The sequence below is a fragment of the Triticum urartu genome, chromosome 1 (genome assembly GCF_003073215.2).
Source record: "Triticum urartu cultivar G1812 chromosome 1, Tu2.1, whole genome shotgun sequence".
NCBI classification, from domain to species: Eukaryota; Viridiplantae; Streptophyta; class Magnoliopsida; order Poales; family Poaceae; genus Triticum; species Triticum urartu.
In genome coordinates this window covers 292,741,101-292,750,292 of record NC_053022.1, presented here as the reverse complement: position 1 = coordinate 292,750,292, position 9,192 = coordinate 292,741,101, and positions in this window count along the sequence as shown.

Below are 9,192 nucleotides of genomic sequence, written 5' to 3'. Positions count from 1 at the left end.
GGTGTGCAGCACCAAAACCTTTTTGCTACCCGTCTGCCGTCCGGTGACCATCATTGGCAAGGTATTGCCGGTCCTGTGCCACATTGCGTGCATGCCGCACTCTGACTGTATCTTGCGATGCGTCCACGTGCCCCTTTTGAACACCCTGGAATTGCGCTAGAAGAAATGCTTGCTTAGGCCACTTAGTGTGATACATGTAGTATTGTCGAATACAGGTTTTAGTGTACGTAGTTGGCATTTTCATAACATCTTTGGCATGTTGTATTCACTTGTTTCACTTTTTATTAACTGTCAAATTGTAATTGCTTCACTAGGTCTGCGTCTAAAAGGAAAAATAGAGCTATAAATAAAGGAATATGTTTGTGCAAATAGACGGCCGATCGGTGTCTTACCTGGAAGTTTCTTAGGATGGGTGTAGCATATGCCGTGCTCGCTGTCAATGGTTGGTATGAACAAATCGATGAGAGGGTGAGATCTTGCGCTGTCAGCACTCACTTTGGCCTCAAGGTGCTCGATCAGCTCCTGATCCGTGGGATCGAACTTGACGCCAGTCGGCAGCAGTGGTCAATCCTTCTTGGAGTTGCATCGGTTAATTCCAGTTATATGGTACTCAATGTATGATCAATCGATTGTTTTAAGTGAATGATGAAAGATTTTGATAGATAAGAGGTAGTACTCCAAATCTGAAGTCCACAATACCCGAACACGCCACCGGGATTCTTGTGTCACCTCACGCACAGCGCTGATTTTTTTACCACTGGTTTTCCCTTAAACCAACTAGTACTGCTACTGTACTACTTACTAGTCGTATTTAGTGTCACATTTTAACCATAGGTTTAACTAACAAAATTTCAATGATTGTCATCGAAAATTATTCCGTTGGAAACTATGTTCAAATACGAATAAAACGTTATAATTTTTTGTGACATGCATTAACATTTAGTTAGTGAATTTTATGGTCAAAATTTGACACAAATTACGAAGGGGACTAGTAAACCAGGAGGGAGGTAGTAGTACGAGTAGTGCAATATACGGTATAGAGGACTAGTACAAATTTAGAAATGGGGTAAGAAGTTACAAGGCTATGCGACAGACTTTGTAGGCTACATGAGTAATACAAAATATAATTCCCATTGGACAACACTTTCACCAACAAGTACACACTTGAAGCCTAATTGATATATGGCTTCTACACAACATCTCAATCATCATTATCAGTACATCCTACACAGGTGAGTTAGGATGCACTTGATCCTAGAAAGGTATCTATCCTTCAAACTAGAGGAGTACTTCAAACTAACAACATTACATAATATCCAACAAAAGAGGGTCATGCTACAAACAGCAGGATACATGTCTTAGTCTAGATATCAGCACGAATCAAGTTGTACATATTTGCTATTGGCATGAACCACATCGCCACATGTCAGGTTTGCAAAATCCATCCATCGCATGGAAGCTTGATGCCTTTCACACACTAAAGATTATCTGGCAACAAGTTGTGTTGATGAATCTCTGGATATGGTCATTCATGAAACCCATGGTATGATGTGTAAACACAGTTCCCCATGGCGAATGGAAGTTGCATAGCACGGTAATCATCACCGATGATATGATCGATGATTGGTTGGATGATCGGATAATTGAGCCCGAGGAACATGGAGTGGTTGCCGAGGCTGTAAACCCGCCTCCAGTTGAATACGCCTAGCCCAACTGAGTTGGGATCTTTCTTGAACACGAAGGATCCATAGCCATCAATGTCACGAACGCCCCATGCATTATACTGCATGTGGTTTGATGAAATGGTTTGGTCAATTTGGTATGTGCAAATGAACATCAAATGACCATCGTCAGCTGAACGAGCAATAAACCACCACCCATCGGCTGGTATGATTCCAGGTCCTGGAATCATGAAGGCCAGCGCATTTGCGTCTGCTGCAACAATTCAAATTGGAGACCAAAAGGACAAAAGTAAACAATCATGTTCAGAGTATGTGTGGAATTAGGATTATTATAACAGTGACACATATCATAGACAGAGAATTGCAATGCCGTGGTCATAATCATAACCCAAGTTAAAAAAAATAAGCCAATGGCTTTCATATTCTAGCAATATATCATGGTTCAAACATCATGTAACAATGAGAGGAAAATAGATATGACAGGGCCTACTCATATTCTACCATAGCACTTACTACAATTATCATATCAACTCTAAGCAATAACATGCATTGTTATAAAAATCCTGAAAATGAGAGTAACATATAGCAATCATGAGGTTATACTCATAATATCTATTCTAACAATCATTAGATGCCAATTGTTCTCATATCAACTCTAACAATAACATGTGTGGTCATGAAAATCTAGGAAATGAGAGGAACATATAGCAATGATGTTGTTATAGACATAATATGTATTCTAAATTTGTAACAATGAACAGGCAGTCGAATTCATAAGGTAAAGATGAGATGAGATAGAACAATTACACGATGATAGATTCCACCAGTATAGGCAGCCAATCTGTGCGTCGACCGCGTAAACGATGCCATCGTGCAATATAGCATCAGAAAGAAATGTTGGCTGAAGAGGATTGACGATGAGCCATAACCATGTATGGCGGTCGGATTCCAGATAAACTAATCCTATGTTGAACACGGCAATGAGATTGTAATCCATGTAGTCTTCTGATGGTGTGGGCACTTCACAGATTACAACCTTCAGCAAACAGAGGTCGAGCCAAAAGCTCGACGCGTCTCGTGTGTACTAGGCAGGAGTGTCTGGTGGGCCGCGAGGCTCGATGGCGGCGGTATCCAACGATGGAAGGGTGATCTCTCGCTGGGTGTAGATATCCACGAGATGCCACGGACTACCGGATTGGTGGATGAGGATGATCCAGTTGGCCTTCATGCCCGCCCAGTAGTGGCCGCGCATGAAGGACATGTGGACGAGTATTGAAAGTGCAACTATCCCTGGGTGGTTTTGGTAATCACTAACAACATATAGCTCATTGAACTAATACTATTTCAAGATGATCATTTTAGAAAGTTCAATGATTGGCATGGCATGGATTAGGAATGTGGACCGCTCAAAATGCTAAGGATACATATTGTCTCAAGCTTAAGACTCTTGTCACACCCTCGATGCGAATATAGCTCCCACGTGTCGAGGCATGACTTAGAGACATAATCGCATTGAAGGCATATGTCGCAAGTTAGGCAATTTTCACAACATCCCATGTAATATATAGATAATAAAAGGGGAGATAACATAGTTGGCTTACACCCGCCACGTCAATCAAGTACATAAATAACATTACATCAACCAAACACTCATGGCCCGACTACGGCGCCAAAATAAAAGATAACCCAACATGCGACACGGTCCCGATCACCCCCAACTGGGCACCACTACTGATCATCAGGAAAGGAAACATAGTAACGCTGAGAGTCTTCGTTGAACTCCCACTTGAGCTCAAGCGCGTCACCTGGAGCGGAATCATCAGGCCTTGCATCTGGTGTAATAGTAATCTGTGAGCCACAGGGACTCAGCAATCTCGCACCCTCGCGATCAAGACTATTTAAGCTTATAGGTATGGCAAGGTAAATATGTGGAACTGCAGCAAGCGACTAGCAAATATGGTGGCTATCCTGTTCGCAAAAGAGAGCGAGAAGAGAAGGCAAAGCGCGAATGCATAACTAAAGAGGGCAAACCTGCGGCAAGCATTACTCCAACACCGTGTCCACTTTCCGGACTCCGCCGAGAAGAGGCCATCACGGTAACACACTTAGTTGATTCATTTTTAATTAAATTAAGGTTCAAGTTATCTACAACCGGAAATTAACAAATTCCCATCTGCCCATAACCGCGGGCACGGCTTTCGAAAGTTCAAATCCCTGCAGGGGAGTCCCAACTTAGCCCATGACAAGCTCTCACGGTCAACGAAGGAATAGACCTCCTCCCGAGACGTTCCGATCAGACTCGGTATCTCGGTTCTTCAAGACACTTCGATAGGTTAAAACAAGACCAGCAACACCGCCCGAATGTGCCGACAAATCCCGATAGGAGCTGCACATATCTCGTTCTCAGGGCACACTCAGATGAGCTCTCCATACAACTAAAACCAAACCTCGAGTTTCCCCGAGGGGGCGCTGCACAGGACTCTAGTTTGGACCAACACTCAGAGGAGCACTGGCCCAGGGGGGGCTAAAATAAGATGACCCTTGGGCTCCAGAAACCCAAGGGAAAAGAGGCTAGGTGGCAAATGGTAAAACCAAGGTCGGGCATTGCTGGAAAAGCTTTAATCAAGGCGAACTAGCAAGGGGTTCCCATTATAACCCAACCGCGTAAGGAACGCAAAATCCGGGAACATAACACCGATATGACGGAAACTAGGGCGGCAAGAGTGGAACAAAACACTAGGCGAGAGGCCGAGCCTTCCACCCTTTACCAAGTATATAGATGCATTAAGATAACATGGCAATATAATGATATCCCAACAAGTAAATAGATGTTCCAACAAGGAACGGCCTCCAATCTTCACCTGCAACTAGCAACGCTATAAGAGGGGCTGGGCAAAGCGGTAACATAGCCAATCAACGGTTTGCTAGGACATGGTGGGTTAGAGGTTTGACATGGCAATTTGGGAGGCTTGAAATCAAGTGGTAGGCATCGTAGCATTGGCATAGCAAAAGAGCGAGCATCTAGCAAAGCAAAGATAGTAGTGATTTTGAGGGTATGATCATCTTGCCTGCAAAGTGGTCAGAGTTGACTAGATCCTCGAAAGCAAACTCAACGGGCTCCTCGGTAGCGAACTCGTCTCCCGGCTCTACCCAAACAAGACAAACAAGCAACAAGGACACAATCAACCACGTGCAAGGATCAAACAATATGATGCAAGGATGGTATGCTATGCGGGATGCGATGCGGGATGCATATGCAAGATTTGACAAGGTATGCATGAACCTGGCCTCAACTTGGGAATCCAAGTGTGCCACTGGAAAGATGAGATGAAATCTCTTGAAAACGATATAAAGAACGCCGGAATCGGAGTTACGGTTTGGAAATGGCAAGCGATTCAAATATGACCACGTTCTGCGATTTACAGCAAGTAGCCATCTAAATGCAAAGAGATGAACAAGCTACAGCACCCAAACATGGCAACAAAAATACATGGCAGGTATGCATTCATGATTCTTAACAAAAGTCTAGCACTGAGCTACGGCCAATTCATCCATTAACAGGTTCAAACAAGCATGGCAAAAATGCATATGGTAAACAGATCTCAGACTTAGTGAAATTAACACTTGTCTGGAATTTCAGATCAGGTAGCAATCTTCGGAGCATGAAAACTACATGCTACAGGACCTGAACATGGAAAAGTAAAGTATGGCATGGAGCTACTCAAAGAGATTAACAAAAGTCCCTTAGCGACCTTGAGCCAAAAGGGATCAGAAAATACAATTGCAAGCATGTGAACATGGCAAAAATATAATCAGTTTTCAGACTTAGTGAAAACTGGCACATGGTGAAACATATCTCAAGTAGGCATGTTTACGACCTTGATGCACTCACTACGGAGCAAGTCATGACAAACTAAGCATACACCCATCAAGAATACACAAAATACAAGCTAGACATGGCAAGAACAATAACATAGCATGCACGGATCAACTACAACATCATCGGCAATATCGCTAACAAGTAGACAATCTGCCCGGATTCACGAAATAGCAAAAGTAGAGCTCGATTGACTCAAGCTAGGGTGCTCCATAATTGCAAACAAAGACATGGATGGATAGAGCACTACAAGATTAACAAAACACCCTTACTGATCATCCTCAAAAGAGGCACGGATCACTAGGAAACAACATGAACATATGGCCATATGAGATAAACAGCTCAAGGACTTAGTGGAAATGCTAAGTCCCTGAAATCAGCATTACCAAGTGCCTCACTTTGCAAGCTTGTGCTAGTCACCACACACATCACAAAAATACATGGGTTGCACCTCTGGAAAGATGGCAAAACCCTTAACAAAACATATGTAGAGCTCATGTGCATATCATGCACACAATAATCATGGCAAAAATGACAAAAATCTAAATGGAGCAGCAGATATGATAATTATCTCAAGTAGCACTCTTCTAACAGCATTTCGGGCATCAAGATGAACTCAAATGAAAATGATATAATGGAATGAAATGATGTGCTCTCTGAGATGAACATTTTGATATGCTATATGCCAAAAACAGAGCTACGGATGAGGAGTTACGATGCGATGAACAAGGCAAGAAAAGTTAGGGTTTCGGGCAAAAGTCAACCGTCCAACTCCAGATCCAGATCCGAGCCGGCGGTTACTGTAGATGCATGAGTCTCGAGGTTCGCCGGGGTTGAGGATGTCGTCGGACTGCAGCAAGGACTTGCCGGGGCGGCGGCCGGAGTCGGCACCGGGCGGCGAGGACGGGGCGGCGAGGTGCGGCTCTAGCGCGGGGCGACCGAACGGCGGCGGGGCTCGGTCGGAGAGGTGAACGGCGGCGGGGTCGGCGGCCACCGGCAACGAGGCAAGGTAGGGCGGCGCCGGCGGACTCAGGCGGCGCGCGGAGGAGAGGAGCGGCGCGGGGCGCGGTGGAGGCACGGCCCGGGAGGCGGTGGAGGAGGGCCGGCTGCGGGCTTCCGCGGGCCGCGGCGGCGGCGGGCGCCGGGGTGCCACGTGGCACGCTGTGGCTGGCTGGGCGCGGCGGGTGGACGCATCCGGTCGCGGCCGGACGTGTCCGATGACGGCGGAGCTGAATTTTTAGGGTTAGGCGGAGAGGAGATCCGGGATTTTCGGGGAAGGTCTAGTTTTATAGATAGAGGGAGCTAGGAAGCTCCAAATGAGGTGCGGTTTGCGGCCACGCGATCGTGATCGAACGGCCTAGGTGATGGAGGAGGTTTAGGTGGGTTTTTGGGCCAACTTGGAGGGGTGTTGGGGTGCAACACACACGAGGCCTTTTCGGTCCCTCGGTCAACCGTTGGAGCATCAAACGAAGTCCAAATGGTACGAAACTTGACAGGCGGTCTACCGGTAGTTAACCAAGGCCGCTTGGCAAGTCTCGGTCCAATCCGGAAATGTTTAATCCCCACACACAAAAGAAAGGTAGAAATGACCACCGGAGGAGAACGAAGCGCCGGAATGCAAAACGGACAGCGGGGAAAATGCTCGAATGCAAGAGATGAACACGTATGCAAATGCAATGCACATGATGACATGATATGAGATGCATGACAATGATAACAACACACGGAGGCAAAGACCCGAACCCGAGAAAATAAAATAACTTAAAGCCGGAAATGGCAAGAGTTGGAATACATATTGGGAAAGTCATATCCGGGGTGTTACAACTCTACATTTTACTTTTAGTGATCCAAGATCACATTGAGTCAATAGGAAAAGCCAATACTATTAAAAGGGGATGAGGTGTTGCTTAATGGCTTACTTGCTCAAAATGCTTAGTGATATGCTCCAAAAACCCTCAACCACTTTCTCATATCCACATATGTCCCAAACCAAAAGGTCAAACTCGGCCCCACCGAAAAGTTCTATCCGGCGCCACCGAGTTCACTTGACATAGCAACTGCCACAAACCCTAGTCACTTCGGCCTCACCGATAGGGATCTCGGTCTTACCGAGATGGGATTTCAAACTCTTTGTTTCCCTTCGTAATGTTTCGGTCCAACCGAGATGAGCGATCGGTCCCACCGTGTTCGCAATACAAACTCTCTGTTTCCCTTCCATAACATTTCAGTCTCACCGAAATGAGCGATTCGGTCCCACCGAGTTTGCTTGACCAACTCTCTGGCTATCTTATTACCAAAATCGGTCCCACTGTGTTTGTGTAATCGGTCTCATAGAGATTACGTTATGCCTTAACCCTAATGAAATCGGTCCCACCGCGTTGACATGTCGGTCCCACCGAAAAGCCTAACGTTCACATTTTGAACTGAATCGGTCCCACCGAGTTTTCTGATTCGGTCTCACCGAGTTCGGTGAATTGTGTGTAATGGTTAGATTTTGTGTGGAGGATATATATACCCCTCCACCCTTCCTTCATAAGGAAGGAGAGCCATCAGAACATGCCTACACTTCAGCATTCATTTTCTGAGAGAGAACCACCTACTCATGTGTTGAGACCAAGATATTCCATTCCAACCATTTGAATCTTGATCTCTAGCCTTACCCAAGTTGCTTTCCACTCAAATCATCTTTCCACCAAATCCAAATCTGTGAGAGAGAGTTGACTGTTGGGGAGACTATCATTTGAAGCACAAGGGCAAGGAGTTCATCATCAACACACCATCTATTACCTTTTGGAGAGTGGTGTCTCCTAGATTGGTTAGGCTTCACTTGGGAGCCTCCGTCAAGATTGTGGAGTTGAACCAAGGAGTTTGTATGGGCAAGGAGATCGCCTACTTCATGAAGATCTACCCTAGTGAGTCAAGTCCTTCGTGGGCGATGGGCATGGTGGGATAGACAAGGTTGCTTCTTCATGGACCCTTCGTGGGTGGAGCCCTCCGTGGACTCGCGCAACCGTTACCCTTCGTTGGTTGAAGTCTCCATCAACGTGGATGTACGATAGCACCTTCTATCGGAACCACGCCAAATATCTCCATGTCTAAATTGTGTTTGCTCCCTCCAAACTCCTCCCTTTACCTTCATGTGCAATGTTTTACATTCGGCTGCTATACTCTTAGACTTGCATGTGTAGGTTTATTGCTTGACTTGTGCTAAGTTGTTAAAATCTGCCAAGACTTAAAATTGGGAAAAGGCTAGATTTTTATTTGGTCAAGTAGTCTAATCACCCCCCCTCTAGACATACTTTCGATCCTACAAGTGGTATCAGAGCTTTGGTCTCCATTTGCCTTGATTTCCATAGCTTTTGGTAATCATAGCCTTGGTTTCACAACCTAGGAGAGTATGGCGTCTAGCAAGGGAAATTACCACCGTAGTGGTCCTTACTTCGATGGTACTAATTTTGCTAGTTGGAAGCATAGGATGAAAATGCATATTCTTGGACATAACCCCGCCGTTTGGGCTATTGTATGTATTGGCTTGCAAGGTGAATTCTTTGATGGGAGAGAACCAAACCATGAAGCTACCGCGGAAAAGTTAAAGATGCTGCAATACAATGCTCAAGCTTGTGATATTCTCTT